Genomic DNA, 18,457 nt, shown 5'->3' with positions numbered 1-18,457 from the left:
AGGGAATCAGAGGAAAACTGTTTACTAAACACCACATGGAGATTGCCACTGATAGTTTTTCTAACAAAATTTATGACCTGTGTGAAGTAAATAAACTCCCTTTTTGGTAAAGAATCTGCAAGCCAATCATTCATGCTTGCTTAGAGACGTTACTGTTCGTGGTGCTTTTATGTGGAAGGCTACAGCAAAGGGTGATGTTATGTCTAAAATAGACAGTTGGCAGCTCCAAATAAAATAATAATGATAATAAAAAAGCCATTCCTGACATTTACTTATCACGAGATTCTTAAGAGATTATGGCACATTCACCCTGATTCAGGAAAGAAAGAAAAGATAATGATAGGACAATTATAATTCTTGTAACTAATATGTTATCTTCATGCACACACTTGCATGCCTAGTTGCATTTACTGGCAAGTTGCAGTGTTTTATGCATCTGAAATAAACAGAGAGCTCTCAGTACATTCAAGATGTTTAGTAAGTCTGAAAACTGTCTGGTCTGCAAGTCTGTTTGCTCTATATCTTAGAGTAAATTAGAATCGGACAGACACTTCTCTTCTCCTGGCTGCCCACCCTGAACTCCTATCTTACGCTCCTTCCCTGCTCCTTTCCTCTCCATTTTATGCTCTGGATCCACTAGAGACATAGCTGGTCAAGACAATCATGAAAATTAAGCTAGGAGAGGGAACTTCATCAGTGTTTTTATATCATATTTTCTGAAATACTGAAATGTTTCTCATGCATAAATAACTAAGGGTCTTTCAGTGGTTCACATCTTGATTTACAATGGTGGGAGAGGAGAACAGGACTGTCAATATTTGTGATGTCTGCCTAATGTAATATATGTATACAATATATGTGCTTATTTTCTTTACCCAATCATATTTGAAATTATCAATACAATCTTTAGTAAACACTATTCTACCTGTGAAAGCACTCTGAGTTTAAAACTAGTGAGTGCCTCCCTGAGTGATGATCCCATGTCCTTACCTCACCCCATTGTATTTCAGCACATATGCTATGGAATGTCACTGGGGCTTTGTTTTCTCTAGAAAAATGACCTGTTTTTGAAAAGGGGTGTCAAAAATAGTTTTCCACCCTCAGGTTCACTCAAGCAGCAGTAGAAGTGGTTGCCTCACTCGCGCGGACAAGGTCAGGTAAGTTCATTGCTTTCTGTAGCAAATCATGCCTGTCGAGGGCTCACGGGAGAACTTGCCTGAAGAAGGCAAACAGGACTTGAATCAGAGTCAAAATCAAAGAATTTGTTACAATAGTTGTTGAACTTGGTGGCTTTGTCCACACTGGAAGATAAGTTGGTTTCAACGCTACTCCTAGATGTGCGGAGAGCAGGCAGGCGCTTTGACAACACTCATCAAAAACACATCATTTGTTTGGGGTAGTACATACCTCCTGCTCTGAGATACCAGCTGTAGAAAAGTCACAATTCAGTAAAGCTACAATACTGCAATGTCTATGGTGTCAACATGGGTTGAGACTTCCTCTGCCAATGTATACTTGCAGAACATCAGATGATGACCACTTTTTTAATACAGTGTTATTTGTCATCTTCATAAATATAACATGCAAGGCCACAAGCCAATCATCTAAACTGGATGATTTTTAAGATTATGTAGTCAAATTTAAAGAAAAAAAATTACTTTGATAGAACAGTTAGTAGAAGAAAGCACCTAGGCTATAAGCAAGTGGTCAATATTCTCATCACATGAAGCTGATGACACCATGTATATTGCTGAATCTGCAGACACTTCATATACCATTTTCTCTTATGTACTCTTATATGAAAAGGTATGCTGGAAACTGATTTATCAAACAGAACCAGACTGAGTATTTCTGCCTCTGAGATGCTTGTTATTAACTGTCCAACTTCACGAGAGCATCATGAAAGAAGTGGATTATTACATAAATTTCCTTTTCCTTTGCTATTTATTCCTACAACTGGGCAAAGAAACAGGTAGCATACAAGGAAGGAAACTGAAGCAGAAGTTTCTCTCAACCTGATTACATACAATGTTATTTTGTATGGAACAACTTCTAGTTGACCTTTGCAATGAATGCTATAAAATAGTATTTTGACTAGAAATGGAACAACATTTTTAGAAGGATTACTGTTTTATCTGTCTGTCTGTCTGTCTGTCTGTCTATGGAGGAACTAAAGGAACATAGCAGCTCACTCTCACTTATAACTTCAGCTGTAAAGCTTTAAAAACTGTGCAAGATCTTTCTCAACTGTGCTGGATGCCATTAGCATTAGCATATTGCCACAGAAAAAGAATCTAAAATAGACAGTGAAATTCATAAAAAAATCTTCCAAAAGCCTTCCATTTCTCAAAAGCTTTAATCCTCCAAAAGAACCCGACTTTCAGAAAGTCCTCTAAAATATATGAACTGTTCAGTACACTCACAGAGTTGATAACAGTCAGAGTATTTTTTTGATAATGAGAAAACCCAGAGCTATATTTAAGATAGGAAAAAGTAATTTTTGAGGAATTTCGAGAGTGGTCAGCCACTGGACTTGTACTTTTTTTTCTTTCTTTCTTTCTTTCTTTCTTTCTTTCTTTCTTTCTTTCTTTCTTTCTTTCTTTCTTTCTTTCTTTCTTTCTTTCCTTCCTTCCTTCCTTCCTTCCTTCCTTCCTTCCTTCCTTCCTTCCTTCCTTCCTTCCTTCTTTCTCTCTCTCTCTCTCTCTCTTTCCATTCTCTCTTTTTCTCCCTTTCTCTCTCTCTCTTTCTCTCTCTCTCTCTCTCTCTCTCTCTCTCTTTCCATTCTCTCTTTCTCTCTCTTTCTCTCTCTCTCTTTCATTTCTCTCTTTCTCTCTCCCTCTCTCTCCCTTTCTCCCTTTCTCCCTTTCTCCCTTTCTCGCAGCACTGTTTCTTCTTTTTGGCATTGCTAGAGGTTTTTATCAGACAGCATGTCCTATGGTTTTCACACAAGATTGCACAAGTACCACACAGTCATTCTTTGTCTTCCCTGGTCCTGGATGCTACATGATTGTACAAATACAAATGAACTTACAAATAAAATGAGTACTCAAGAATCTAGGTATTTTACATTATATCTTTGTAATAGAGGGATAAAGAAGACAGCAAGAATATGGAAAGGATTTCTTCAGATTCAGGCCTTCTTTACTGGCACTCTGTCTCAATTCCTAGAAAAATGCTTCAGCTGATCTCAGCTGTAATATTGGTTTATTGGAAAGAGTGACCTGATATGTTCCTTGGCTGATCTGAACACATTGCTTGTAGTTTAAAATCAACACCTTAAATTGTTTATAATTAAAAAAATATATATCTAATTCATTAGTCCAAGAGTATCTTAAAATGTTTCTGTATTTTCTGCCACGATGCTAACTCAAAACTAGCAGAGTGGAAATTGGAGAGAAGTAGCAGAGAAATAAAAACATATCCTACTCCATGTCCCAGCTACGTAACTGATCAAAGCTGTCAAAGGAGCACCTTATAAACAAAAGAAAGACTGTCTAGAGAAGGGGTGAGAGTATTCTCAGGAGCTGTGCTGAAGGCAGTGCTTCTTATCCAAAAGAAAGACAGAAGCATGTAATTGTATCCTTTAATAGTAGGTCTTACCACTTTGCTGTGTGTTACAGATCACACGTTATTTCACACTGGAAGCTTAGTGCTAAAATCTAAAACATAAGGGCCAAGTTCTGCTCTTAGATACACACACACAACTCCAATGAACTCAAAGAGAGCTGTGTTCATATGTTTAGCAATGGAATTTGGCCCTAAATATTTAAACATTTATTCAGAGAAAAAAAAAAGTTTCCCTGATACATTTGTATCTGTTATCTTATGTACACAGATTAGCACCACTGGGCACCCACATTAAAGACCAAAATGTTTTGGGGAACCATAAACTCAGCATTCTACCTGCTCTGCATGGTCAAATAACATTAATTTGTTCCAGGACGTTGAGGAAATTAAATCCTTAGCAACCTGTGGCTGATGTTATTTATTCTGCAATCCGGGAGTAATGTGATGCAAATTCCTGGCACTATTCCTATATTTCAAAAAAAAATACTGCTTTGGGTGTACCTGATTCTGGAAGTTTTCATTATATTAATATGCAATCCAGAAAGAACTAATGCCTTTCTCTGCTCACATTTCCTCTGCAGAGGAAAGCTCAATGTTCGGGTTAATTCTCACTTATCTTTCAAAGGCTAATGACAGGAGTCCATAATAACCTGAACATGTAATTTGGAAATGGTTAACCTGAGGATCCCACCTGCCCTCCGTGCCACAATGGCCCCAGCTGTATTTTTGTTAGGGATACAAAGGACTCAGAAACCTGCAAATTTTCTGTGAGCAACATAATGCTTTGATTTGTATGTCTAATATGACTAAACAATAACTATATATAATGCTATTTTCCTTGGACAACTGACGGCTGGAGGAGAGCTGTGTTCCACATTCAGACACCTGAATTTAGTTGTCTACAGTGTAAAAGTTTACATTTAAGCTCCCATTATACTCAACAGTGACCTAAAGGTCAATTCACTTGCCTATAATTAAGTATCCAGTGCCATTAGAGGTGCTTTGGGTTGCCTAAGAAATGGGGCTGGCACATGAGTCAGGACCTGTGGGAGGCCATTTGGTCTTTGGAAAGGCAGGTAGAGGCCAGACAGCATTGCCCAGAGCACCTGGCATAGAGAAATGCAGTCAGTGGCTTCTGGAGAGCAATTCTGAGGACCAAGCATAAGTGTCTGCTTTAGGATGAACTGAGCTGGTCCCTTGCTTGCACTGACGTTGACTGGGTTTCCATTGACTATAATAGCAGCCTAAAGGAGACCACGTGCAGACAGATAATTTTTGGGGACTACAACTGAAACCTACTCCTGATATCCCAGTTGCCAGAATACGTACTGGTATTAGAGTAATCACTGTGCTTTTGGTTCACCAGAGTTAAACTACTTCGGTTGTCTTTTTGTGCAGTAAGGTGGTTCCAGTTAAATGTTGGCAAGCAGGAGTAATCAGCAGGGGCAATTACATGGGTGATGAATCTCTCGTCATGTTGCTTTGCTTCACTGAGTTCCCTGAGATCCAGAGGAACAATGTTTAGCTAAGGCTGCTACCTGCTCCCTTGCTAGGGGAGAGTATCTGGCTACTAGCGACGGCTTCTCCCCTTGCTTGGGAGAATTGGAGCTTTGCCTTAATTTCTTTGACTTAATTTCTGTCATTAGGACAGAACTGGCTCTGGGCTGAAGCTCTCTAATCACAGGGGTCACACCTGAGTACTTCTGGCTGCAGAGGTGCAGTGCAGGACGTGCCGAAATGCTGTGGCCGTTGTAAGAAGTAGGTAGGAACAAAAGCACATGTAGGCTTACTAGTGTGTTACTAAATCACGGAAAGTTGGGCCTTGTACTTGGGTTTTGCATCAGAGCTAACGAGGTAAGTTATGAACGATCCAGAACCAAGAAATTCTTTGCTGGTACAAGTCATGATTTTGGTTTGCTCTGCTGGTTATCTTGGCTGGGATCAAACCCCAAGCGTTACTTCAGATAATATATAAAATTATTAGCATGAGTTTCCTTGATTGTGTGTGGAAACTCCTAACCTCTTTTGTGGAAGCCATGGTTTTGAACAGTGCACAATAAACCAGAGTTATTTAAAAGACTCTTTCAATTAGGGCGATTGATTGGGCTGGCTGAAGGAGTTGGTAGCAAGGAACAGGACCCCCCAGCAGCTTTTCTTCAAGTGAATTCACACAGATCAGTCACGAACAAAACTCTGCTTTTATCCTATTTTCTATTTCATTAGCACGCCGCTTGCATGAGGATGTGCTCATGGTGTTGGCTCCTGAGAGGAGTGCGAACATGTGTGCAAAACGACCATTACAGATTGAAGCTCTTCATCAAAACTGGATTACACTTCACAAATTTCTATCTTCAAGATCATGATGCTACCTAATTCTGTTTCTCTAGGTCTTTAATCTCCAGGCATTGGAGTTGCCTCAAATCCATTTTGGCACAGAATACATCATTATTTTCATATTGTACTCATCTACTCTCCTGCTTTTATCCATATGAGCCAGGAGTGAATAAGAGTTGGCAACTTCATACTCGACTATTATATTGCAGAGTACACTTTAATCAGCACCCTAATAAATAGCACGCCCAATTAATTGGGACAATTGCCAGCAAACCAATTCAATCCCTACACTTCAGTGGTTGTAAATGATGGATAAATAGCATGCTTGCTGTTGTCTGCAAGCATATTTGTTGTAATTAACAGGTATGATTTGGTGTTTGCTGGCGTATGTTTCCTCTGCAGTGTTCTGCTCATTTTTTGAGCACGTTCCCTGTTGCAGTGCAGTTACAAAAAGTAAAGGACAGATTTCTCTTTCAGTGTTTCCTTAAATCAACTCGGTGCTCTTCTATTAAATAAATAATATAGTATAATATAACTGAAGGGGCTTTCTATGTATTGCATTCCTATAGAGTTTTGACAATAAATGTGATAATTTAATTAGCATGTTTCTGTTTTAACATGTATAACAAATAAGACTTCGCCATAGCATGAAATCATTTAAAATAAAGTGAATGATTTTTGCTGAAGCTTTTTAACCCTATTTTTTTATTTATTTATTAACCAGGGATTGCATGATGGTTCGCTTTATATTGGTGTTTCCTTTTGGCAGACCTGCAGAAGTACAACTAGAACCGGTACGTGCTGATTTACTGTATGCACATGACACTTTCTCTCATTTGGACACCCTTTGCCAGGGAATTACATAAAATTGAACACAGAAAACCTTTCTAATCCCTTCATTCCTCAAAGATTGCTTTTAAGGAGACTGAAAAAATATTGAAAGTAAATGAATATGAAAGGGGAAATGGTACTGCGGAAATCTCAACAAGGGATCTTAAAAACCAGGATGGCTATGGATCAACTGAGGGTAGAAACATTCGTGTAATTAAAGGAGAACATCATTTGTGGGTTATCGGAAAAGAACAGTCCATGTTGGCATTTACTTTGACTTGTTGGCAGGAGGAAAAGAAACCACCCTGTACCGCTGCATACGGTTCCTTATTAGTTGTGGCTTCTACTGAGGCTCCGTCTCTTCTTTGGAGCATGGAGGATTTCTTTCATTACATAATCTGGCTACACTCTTTTTTTAAATAGATTAAATTTTTTTTCTCTTGTGTGTGCAAATTCTCTTTGCACCAACGCTTCTATACTGAAGTTATTATGCCAAAGGAATGCAAGCGTCTAGAGTAACAATGGTTCATTTTCCTTTAATGACTTTGTCGACAGGATGGAGACATTTTTGTGGTGTGATGAATTCACTCGGTCTCCCGTTGTGTTTTCTCCACATGCTTTGGAAACTCTTTCTCTCTCTTTCTCCGAGAATTGTGGCCATCCACTCCAGCAAGAGCTTCATTACTTTATATTCATTGTATTTAAATGACACCCCAGTGGTACTGACCTCCTGGGATGATTGATGTAAATTATATGCTATGTAGGGGAAAATAAAATCCTTTTCTGACTTTTTATGTTCTGCAGAGAAATAAAAGTGAAAACAAATGACAGAGAAAATCGGGCCTATTCAAAGAGAAACTTTGTAAGCATTATGGTTTGAGCAGACTCCAGTTTGTAAAAGTGCTGAGACAGTTTATAATGACCTTATGATCTGAAAGGTGACCTGAAAAGGAAAAATAATTCTGTTTGTGCCCTTTTTTGGTTCTGTGTAATGCATAACAAAAGCTTGATCAGGTTTTTCTCTTGTCTCTATGAAGTTTTGTAAGAATTCTGACTCAATTACGGAGCAGCTACGGCACTTTACCAGCTACACAAGCACATGGTACTGTAAGGGACATAATGTTCCTCAGTCCTCTTTCCTACTGTCTTCTACTAATTTTTGGGGGATTGATTTAAGATTTCATAATCAGTAAGTACCTGCCTTGCTCATCTGCTCTGACAGAAGTTATCACCTATAGACACAGCAACACAGGGAATGTTCTTTCATAAGCCCAGCCCATTGCTGGGCTCTAATTTAAACCACTTCATAGCCAGTAACCTCTCACTGTGAGCAAAAGCATTTTGCACAGCAACAAAATTTGTCAGTAAAAGTTCTTTCAGTGCTTTTTCAGGCACCTCACCAAGTTTCATTGCTTCTATTCAAGCTCCTGGAAATTATGTAGTTCACATTGGACATACTAAACCATATTATCACAGTAACTACCTTATTAAAATTACCACAAGGAATTGGCATAGTAACTTCTCTAACTTCTGTGTTTTCACATTAGTCCATCTTACCAATTTGGATATATGTAAAGATATGCATGGTGCGTATCACAGAAATACCAGCAATATGCTGCCTTGCCTTCCTCACTTTTATGTAAGGTTTTGGCAAATCACAGAATTTGGCTAAATACTTGAGTTGTCTCATGAAAGACTGCAGTATCTTTCATAACTTGACAGAATACTTTGATTTTCCTTTTGGCCAGGAAAATGCTTATCAGTAATCCTGTTTTAGCTGGGGTTGTCCAGATGTTTTTAAAATGTGTAATAGGAAGGAACAGCTCAGGTCATCCTCCTTGCAGCAAAAACTAGAATTTGCTGTAAGTGCAAGAATCAGCAGCGTGAGGCCTCTTGTTCTCTAGGATGTTATCTTAGCTGCTTGGTGTTTTGCCCTGCTGCTGTCAGTGCTTAGGCTGGTATCAGCTTTACTTTCGTGATCACAAGCAACAGAACGGAGAGCAGCGAGCAGCAGAATCGCCTCGTCTTCCTAGTGCTGATGTGGGAGGCAGGAACAGAGGAGGCCACCAGGAGAGAGCCCTAGGGATGGAATGGTTTGGGGATTGTTTGGTGTGTGGCAGCAATGCAAATTCAACATGGACTGACCAGGGCACATCAGAAGACTTAAGACTGTAACTTTGGCTGTAATTCTCTCCACAAACCTTTGGAAAAGCAAGATTTTTGCATTGGTCATGAATAAGACAGAAAGTACTAACAATTACTCAGCGTGCCTCTGTTGGTCACGTTTAATAAGTCCAGTTTACGTGATGGTACAAATTAGCTAGTCTCCTGACAAACCCTGCAGATGAGTGGAATGACCGAACTGAACGCACAGAACCCTACAATCAGGAGGTGTCAAGGATGGTTAAAAGAAAAAAGGTTAAAAGAAAAAAGGTTGAAAGAAAAAAGGAAAAGTTAAAAGCCTGGGTGTCTTTTAGTCATGCCCTTCACTTTCTGCCTGCTGGATTGAGAGTACAGGAGGAGGAATGGAGCTATTGCTGTGAAACAGGGAAAACGGGCCCTGTTTGTGTGTGTAAGACAAACTTAAGTACCTCAACACATTAAACTATCACAGTATGTTGCAGTACGTGTTACATTGTAGTAAGGATCTACAGCTAAAAACCCATTCGCTCTCAGTTTGCTGTTTTACACCGTGAGGTGAAAGCACTGCTACTTCCACACTTCTTTCCAGCGCTGTCACAGCGGAGCCAGGAGCGCAGCGCTACCTGACTGAGGCAGCAACCCAAACACCCGCATAAATCCAAGCTCCGGGGGTGACCAGCCTCCTCTCCCCAAAGCCTCTCCGGTCTTTAACACCGAGAGAAGCCCCAAAATCCTCCCTCAGCCTCCAGGCCGCACCTGCCCGAGGCGGGCAGGCGAGAAAGCGGCTGAGGGGAGCGGCGGCGGCGGCGGGCAGGAAGAGGCGGCGGAGGAGGGAGGGAAGAAACCCAGCGGCTGCCGAGGGAAACGGCCCACAGGCTGCCGAGGGAAGGATCCCATCGGCGGCCAGCTCCTCCCCGGTCCCACCCCTCGCCCTGGGAGGCCGCGGCTGCCACACAGCAGATGGAGGCGGCGGCGGCCGCTGTGTGGCGGAACCGGCCCCTCCCCCGCGGGCGGCGCCATTTTCCCCCCCTGGCAGCCCTGCGCCGGAGAGCGGCTGCTGCTGCTGCTGCTGGGGGGGGGGGGGTGAAGAGATATTAGCCCCTATTTTCGCCTCTCTTTTCTCTCCTCGGTTCACGCAGTGCCTAGAGGGGAAGGAACGAGGTTCAGTTCCTGCCCCTCGCTTTCCTGTTTCGGACAGCAGCACACGGGGGGGGGGGTGGTGTGTGGGGGGAAACTGGGCACCACCAAGCCAGGCTGCTCCTACCTTCCTTCCTTCCTCCCCCCCCCCCCTCCGCACACCTCAGCCTCCTCCTCCTCCATCCAACCATCCATCCATCCATCCATCCCCGGGGGTGAGCCTTTGAGTGAGTCACCAGCAAAAGCAAGCCAACGATGCCTTGCTGTTAACCGACTAACTAAGCAGGGTCGCTCCTTGGGGCGGGGGGTGGGTGGGTGGGGGGCTTTAGGAATATTAACCTCGCTGCCGGGAGGGGGTGGTGGTGGGGTGTTTCTTTTTTTTTTGGGGGGGGGGGGGGTGCATTGCCTGTGGGTTGGGAGGTGGCTGCTAACCCCGGGGTCGTGCAGGGATCTTTAACATTTCCCAGGTCGTGCCGGGCAGCACAGGGTGCACCGTGCGACCACCGCCGGGCTGGGTGGCGAGCAGCCCGGGCACGGAGGGATTTTCCTCTGCAGAAAACCTCCTGCACTGCAGCCAGAGCCGAGATGCTCAGAAGGGGTCCTGCCTTCACCCAGGGCTGTGTGGTGAGGGCTGGTGCCCGGCTGCCAGCTCCCTCCCAGCTCCCCAGCCCTTGGGTGCTTCATAAAACAGTGCCAGCCCCTGGGACTGCCGCAGCTGGGAGGCTGCAGCCAGCTGCCCTCGCTCTGCTCTTGCATGGCTTGTGGCCTGCGTGGTCGTTGCGCCTTGCCTTGTCGCTTTGGTTGTCCTCTAGCTAAGTTGGGAGACGGTTCTGTTTTTTATTTATTTATTTATTTATTTATTATTGTAAACTTAAGGTTATGTAACCCAGGTCGGACTCTGACCTGCCATATGCTGCCTACTGTGGGGTGGAAGTAATTTCTCGTCTCTCCAATGCTGTGAAATGTCAGGCGTTTGTAATATTTCTCTGGAAGGAGTGGATTTTGTTTATTTTGTACAAGCAGGCATGGTGGTTTGTTGATAGAAATCTTGTGTTATTCCTTACGGAATTTATTGGTTACTGTTAAATGCTAAAACCTAGGGATAACTGCTGCTCTGAAAACACTTCTCTGTGTAGACTTTAAGTGGTTTTATTATTTACTAACTATATTTTCATTTGTCCTATGTTCAGATCAACTGCTTATAAGTTCCTAGAAATTATACAAATGAATTCTTTGCAGTCTATGAATGCAAAGCAATACACATGCAAAATATTTATTAGTGTGTACGTGGAGGGGAGGCAAGAGCCTGACGCTGTGCATTACCAAGTTTGCTGTGTGGCGTTAGTGTTAATGGCTTATTGTGAGACATCAGATTTCCTGAGAGTGAACCTGTTTCCAAGTTTGCAGTTCTGTTGATGATATGCTTAAACTTTCTTTTGAAGTCTTTGATCTAACTCCCACGTCATTCTCGTTCTCGGTGCAGGCCTCTCTTTCCTTTTGACTTAAGGCACTGCACCCAGCGCAGTGCTGGCTTACTTGGCAGGGTGCTGTGCACCCTCCCTTTCATCCCTTTTACATATTTTTCTTTATTGTTGTCCAGATCCAAATGGCATGGAAGGCTGTGTCATTCTTTCTGTTAACTTTGGTGGACCTTGTGCTGGCTCATGCACTCATGTTACTAATATGCAAATCAGATTTTATTTTGGTGACTTTTTGTCCTTTGTATTGTTGCTGTACAGATATGAATGTTGATATTGCAAGCAGCATTTCCAGTTTGTATGGCTTTCTGAAAGTCTTGTCTCTGAGTCTTGTGAATGTACAAAGTTGTTATGTTTCATTTACGTACAGGAAGTTGTGTTGATTCTGGAGACAAGGTTGACATCTAACCAGAATATGCTAAAAAACCAGGAGCAGGAAATCTCAGAGACATGACTTTGGAGCAGTAAATGAGAAATCTCTCTGTGCTTTAGTGGCTCTTTACTCACGGGTTTTGAATATATGGATTTGGAAACATGGCCTAAGGTTTAACAGGATTCAGTGGCCTCTAGATTATTTTCTAAGCCTCTGAGTGTCATAACCAACAGAATTGTTTTCAGGGACTTAATGGTGAATAACACAGAATGGAGCTGTCTTAAATTTGATTAGTCAATTAGAAACTTGTCAGCATAAGCAAGTTATTATTTAGTAAGCTACAAATGTTTGAAGAATTACTATATAATAGTCTAAGGTGACACTGAATGCTGTTTGTGTTGTTACTGCTTTTCTGCTGTGATGCCCTCAAGCCGTGAGACCAGCTAGACAGTGTATTTCTAGGTCATTATTGCAAGGGTGTTTTAAGGCATGGGGCCAAACCCATGCACCGTGATTATCCCAGAGAAACTAATTGAGTTGACGCTCTTGTTGCAGTTGTGAAATACCCAGAAGTGTAGATATATCAAGTATGTAAAGAAAAGGAAGCTGGTTAGGCCTCATGTTCTCATGGAAGCAGGCAGCAGTGACTCAGTTATGAGTTTTCTGGGGGCTGAGCAGAAAGCTGCGTGTCAAAGGTACTGAAAACATTATTGATTAGATCAGTAATTTGTGTCTGGGATGCTTGGCATTCATAGTGCTACATGTAATCATTATTAACTTGAACTACCCTAGGTAAGCATTCATCTCCAAGATCACTCAGTATAAAGTTCTATTTATAAATAAGCTTTGGCTTTCCACTACCCCTATATTTTGCATACGTTTGAAGTACCGTGTTTGATTACAATCAGGTATTCACAGAGTCAACTGTAAAGTTTCTAGCTCGCACGGCTTGCTGTACTGCCACAGGAGAAGTAACAGTAATGGAAAAAAGGGGCCAAGAGCTTGCCTGGAAGGGGAATCTGGAGCACCTCGGTGTTGGCCTAACTCTGGCAAACATTGCCCATGTAAATCATACTGGATATCTCTCTTGATATTTCTTAATAGCTTTTAAGAATGATACACTTAATAATGAGGGGAAATGTGTGTTTTCAAGAAAGGAATGTTTTAGCAGAAATCTATCAGAAATCATCTGTGATTGTGAGATTTCTGGAAGGGGACGTTACTGACTTACCACTAGACCTAGTTTTTGCAACTGTTAGACCTACTTCTTAGGAACTAGGTTTAATATTAACTAAAATCATGAATATTACTAACTAATAATGACTCATCTACATTGAAGCTGTGTCTGTTATCATTTTAGTTTGCTTTGTGCTGGGTGTTGTGCAAATAAATAACAACGGAGGTAAGCGTTTTCTGCTTTAGGGAATTTAAATTTATGATGGCAAGCAGTGATCTCAGAAAGGAGAGGAACAGATCAACAATAAAACCAGAAAAAAAATCTTATAATCTCAGCTATGTACTTGACTTGTGTTGCTTCATTAGGAATTTTTTATATACTTGAGGGCAGCAGTGGGCAAAGTATGAAAAAGTTCATATGCCAGAGTATTCGGCTATGGTCAGGGTCAACTATATCACAAAATGATTCTAATTGTACTCTAAATAGAGAATTAAAGACAGCTCAGGGTGATGTCGAAGGGGAGGATCAACGTGATGGGTTGTGGAGAAAATGCCATCCTGAAAGGAGTTGAGCAGGTGGAAGTAGGTGAAAGAAAGATTTGGAAAGAGAAATTCTACAGAGGAAAGAATAATTTAAAGCTATCGCTAGGAGGCAATAAAGTTGATACTGCTTTTCAGAGAATCCAGCTGCATTCCTGAAACCTTAACATTGAAGTTACTCTAGATGGAAGTGAGGGCAGATGGGAGCCAAGATGACTGATAGATTTGCTTGTTGGCTGAAGAGCGGAAAAGCACACTGGTAGAACTGGGTTGAGGTCTACGTATTCATATATGGATGTTTTGCTCTTCAGGAAAAGTGAACTATTGAGTAAATTACAGGTTGGGGTCAGTTCTTTGTGTGCTGGAATCATGTATGTCAGTCCCAAAGGTTTGAAGCCAGTTCTTATCACAAAATGTGCAAGCTATGGTTGCTTCACAGAAAATTGGCAGGGTTTACTGCAGGAAGATCCTGGTCATTAAATTGCGTGTCTATGCAATAATTAAATAATTAGTACAGAAAATCTAGAATGCTGCCAGTAAAATGCATTTTGGAGAAACAAACAAAAAAAACTATTACTAGTGCAAAGTTATGGTTACAAGAGCTGGATTCTGGAAGCTGTGGAAATTCGGTGTCTGCAGGAAGGAAGAAGTCACTGGCGTTTAATTTGCAGTGCCAAGAGCTGCCAGAAGTGGCAGATTTTTGCAAATCTGCTGCATGTTCGGTTCAGGGGGTAAGCGTATACACGAGATCAACTTTCCCTGTCTTCTTGGTAAAAACTCACTTCTGGGGAAGGACAGAGCTCTGATTAGACTTCAGTTAGAAGCTCTGAGAGAAGTATTTGTAAACATCTCCAGATGTGGAGACATACCTCTGATGTAAGATTATGCTGTATGTTTCTCAATCTCAAATAAAATAGTTACATCTGGGTATTAGTATTCTTTCAGTAGTCCAGGCCATTCTGTGGTCTGTTTCTGAAGAGGCTTAAATAACTGTCATGTCTAACTCATGGATGGACAAATAATAGCTTAAAATATGAGCACATAGAGTCATTTCTAGTCAAATGCAGTGGTTACGGCGTAACTGAATCAGGAGGTTGTGCTTTAGTCTGTAGTAGGTTAGTGGCTTTCTTTCTCTACAAGTTAGTGAGAGAGAGTCGTGCGTGTTCATTGCTTTCATCTAAGGTCTTCAGTAAAATTAATACACAGATAAATTCTTATCAGGTGTAGAAATGAACATTTCAGATTATTTTCTCTCTAGGCATGTGAAACAGGACAGTCGTAAAGATAAGATCAATGCGATACAGCTTAATCTCAGTGGCAAAACCAATGGGTGCATATATTTGAAAATTTGTTTTGCTGTTTGTTTTCAGGCATGCTTGCTTCTTGTTTCATTTCTAAATGGGAACGAATGACTGAGTGGCCTTTTAAAGGTAAAGGGGGAGAATGATGTCCAGTTGTGAACTGAACACATTCTTCTGGGCTTTCTGAACATGTTTTGCTCCAAGAAAGAGAGTCATGGTTAAAAATGAGATGCTGATTTGTCTGTGTGACGAAATTGGGGCAGCACCTTGACAGCCATAAGATGAGTATTTCATTCTGTTATTCACTTTAAAGTAAAGCTATCGTAAGAATCGAGTCTATCAGGTAACAAAAGGAAGCAGCGATAGCAGATGTAATGTGTTATCCTTAGCATGGATAGTGCATGCGTTCCACTTTGTGATACTTTGTTGAGTAATTAAAAAAATGGAAGAAAGCTCATATTGCATCCCTAGCTTTGAACAGTATTATTGCGTGCAGACCTGACACAGATGTATCACTGCCTGCCCACACGCTTCTCCTCATCCTGCATTTGATCTGGCTGTTCCTAAAAAAAAAAAATTTAAAAAAATTGTCCCTTTGCTTTATCTGCTTGGCTTTTAAGAGGCTGTGTTTAGGGAATTTGGAAGTCGTTCACCCTATTGTTTGTTTCTTATTTGTTACACAGCAAGTTGATTGTGACCTGGTAGACCTGGATGAGTTAGGGGCTGATAAAATAATTTTGTTACAGATTTTGAATTGTTGCTGCAAATTCTAGGTCATCCAGGCATTGTACTTATATGAGACCTTTTGCTTAGGACCATTTCTGGTTCCAGTCTGCTTGAACAGCTCAGGGGAACTTAATATGTTTCTGAGTTATTCCATGCTACTGGAGGAATGGGTGATCAGTGAAACAATACATGTACTCCAGCATTTGACTATGTTTCTTAAATTTTTTCATCGTACACTGACAAAGCCAGTCTTGCATGTGTTCAACAGGGTTTACGGATTTTTATTTATTTATTTAAGAAATGCACTAACAAAAATCTGATTTCCTGTAGTTAATTAAGTTCTCACATCTCCAGTCCTAGAAGGCTGTGTCTTCTGCTCTCTTGTGTGCTGGTGAGCTCATGTATGCAGTAAAATCCTTGGTGGTGATAGTCTAGTTAACCTAATTGCTCTGAAGTAGGGGGTGTGAAAACACAACTGTTCGTTTTAATTTTGTGTTAACTCATTGTTGTCTTGGCATTTATTTCCTACCTGTCTTGCTTGGATTTCTATAGATGAAAATCTGTCAGTCTTTACATTTCTGCACGGTTTGGGTTATGTGCAAAATGTATTTATGAAAGACAAGAAAAGATGACTGGTGCAGTATCCACAATGGATGCATGTTTGAATTAAGCCCTCATAAAATCTACAGTAAGAATCTTACTGTAAGAATTTGTGCAGGATCACTGTGTTTTTTCAGCAGTACCATGCTTTACACTGTCACAGACATAAGAAAATTTACAAAATCTCAAGGAAATATAGATAAGTTAGCTACGTGACTTGATTTTGCAAACACTTTGGGGGACTGAAAACAAATATAGCCAGTGACTTTATACGTTATTGAGTTATTATACACTATTTAATTATATATGGATTGAGTTTTGAGTAAAACTCTGTTAGGCCTTTCAGATTTGAATTTCCCTCCTCTGAGAAACATTTTTGTTTTAAAGTGACCCAGCTAAGATGCTCATTTGTCTTTTGTTCAAAGTGAAAGCTGCAGAGATACAAGTTTGCTCTTCCCGATTAAGTTTTGATCAATTCTTGAGCAGAAATATCGGAGGGCTGGCAGCCCTGAGATCCTCACACGGCAACTTGGCCATGGTGGCTGGTGGAAGTATTTGAGAAGTATTTCAGAATAAAAGATGGAGCAGTATCTTTTTTTTTTCTTTTTTTTTTTTTTTTTTTCCCTTCTCCCCAAGGCTGCTTATGTATTTTCCAAATGAAATTGAGCAGCTTGGAGATTGGTGCTGTACAAGTCCAGCCTGTGTATTAAATCCCAGTTTCAGGAGCACTGGAACTTGATCTCTCAACTAGATCTTGAATAAATGCATGGGTTGTACGTGTGGCTTATTGATTGAACAACTTTAAGTGTGAGTGTTGCTTCGGAACTTCAGTTGGATCCTCTAAAGGATGGCTCTGAAGTGCAAGTCTGCCTGTCCGTTTTAACTCGGTGAAAAGGATGGGTCTACATTTGTCAAGAAACATCTTAGAATTGGTTTCCCCCAGCCAAGATTTCTTTTCTTCTGCTGATTTATATGGAACAAGTGCTATTTTCTATTGTGACTGCTTTATGTGACAGATATCAAGGTTACAGTAGATGCTTTAAAATGTGTATTTATATTAAAGACTATGTATTTTTATTACACATACTACTGCAAGATTCTGATTATGGGAAAAGAATTTGTAAAAGCTCGAGCTGTCTGGATAAGACCTCGTAATTGCTAGTTCCAGCTAGCGTTAATCAGAAGTTATCTTCTCTTTGCTAGAGTTCATGATTAAAATACGGCATGTTGAAATAATCTGTGACCTAATCTGAACATCTGAATTCGTTTTGTAGAATATGGCAAACAGCTGCATTTCAGTTTGGGGCTAAAATAAATACAGTATATTGACCCACTGAAGATTACAGTAGGCTTTTCAGTTCCATGTTAGCTGTACTTATTGAAGAAAATTGATTTGAGAGTGCTTCTGCTTTTGAATGATTTTTTTTTTTTAATGTCCGGAAGAAAGGAAATAGAACATACGGATGATGGGACTTTGATGTGTAAAGAAGTTAATTATCTAAACCATCAAACAAAACATGGGCTGTGGAAGTAATTATTGTGGAGGGTCTGACGAAGCCTGACAAGCTGTTGGTTTTATGTCAAGAAAATGCTGTACACCTGCTTGATTTGAAAGTTAAATCATTTGGTTGCAGAAGGAAGACCAGAGCTCACAGGGAAGCAGTAGCTGATAAGCTTTCAGCTCCTAAACATACTGATACTAGTACAGATGTACAGCCCCTCAGGTTTTTGAAGGAGACTGTTCTAGTCCATTGGAAGCACCTTAAAAAGTATTTACTCCAAAACAGGACAGCTGTGAATCACAAGTGTTACACTGAGGTGGCAACTGTGGAATTGTCCCACGTTTTGGGGGGGGGAGTTCTGAATGGATGCCTTGTTAAATTAGCAGAAGAGACTCCATGGATAAAACAAAATGTCTGTACTGAATGTTCAAAGAAAATAGCCATGTGCTTTAAATGATCTTGATAGTTGAAAAAAAAATAAATCATTCAAACTTATACAGAGGATAAGGATTTTTTTTTTTCATCACTCAGTTTTGAAACTCTAAGGAACATACAAGTAGTATATTTCAGGATTTTTTCTAAAGCCATTTTTGGGAATATTAACAGAGATGTTCACCTGATTGCTCTCTCTGGGGTCTGGGTAAAATACCAAATATTGTAAGACTCGCTGTTGCCCATGGTGAGAGCTCATTGGCAAAGACTAAAAGGACCAGTTGTAGGAACATGATACATGCTTTGGATCTTGTTTGT

General features: G+C 40.7%; 2 protein-coding genes across 3 annotated transcripts in view; one reads left to right on the top strand and one right to left on the bottom strand.

Moving 5' to 3' along the window:
* RUNX2 (RUNX family transcription factor 2) overlaps positions 1–18,457 on the bottom strand; it is a gene marked incomplete at both ends in the record, with an annotated part of 148,639 nt that overhangs the window by 96,130 nt on the left and 34,052 nt on the right.
* The window catches only part of SUPT3H (SPT3 homolog, SAGA and STAGA complex component), a 277,597-nt gene continuing 269,252 nt past the window's right edge, over positions 10,113–18,457 (top strand). The window contains exon 1 of one of the 2 annotated variants that reach the window (XM_084284666.1): positions 10,113–10,226. The gene's annotated coding sequence lies outside the window, so the exon portion shown is untranslated. Of the gene's footprint in view, positions 10,239–18,457 lie in introns of both variants that reach the window. The other variant, XM_084284667.1, reaches the window with a different exon arrangement.

This window comes from Netta rufina (genome assembly GCF_964035555.1).
Source record: "Netta rufina genome assembly, chromosome: 3".
NCBI classification, from domain to species: Eukaryota; Metazoa; Chordata; class Aves; order Anseriformes; family Anatidae; genus Netta; species Netta rufina.
The sequence above is the reverse complement of the archived record's forward strand: the minus strand, read 5'-3'. Positions and strand labels throughout refer to the sequence as shown.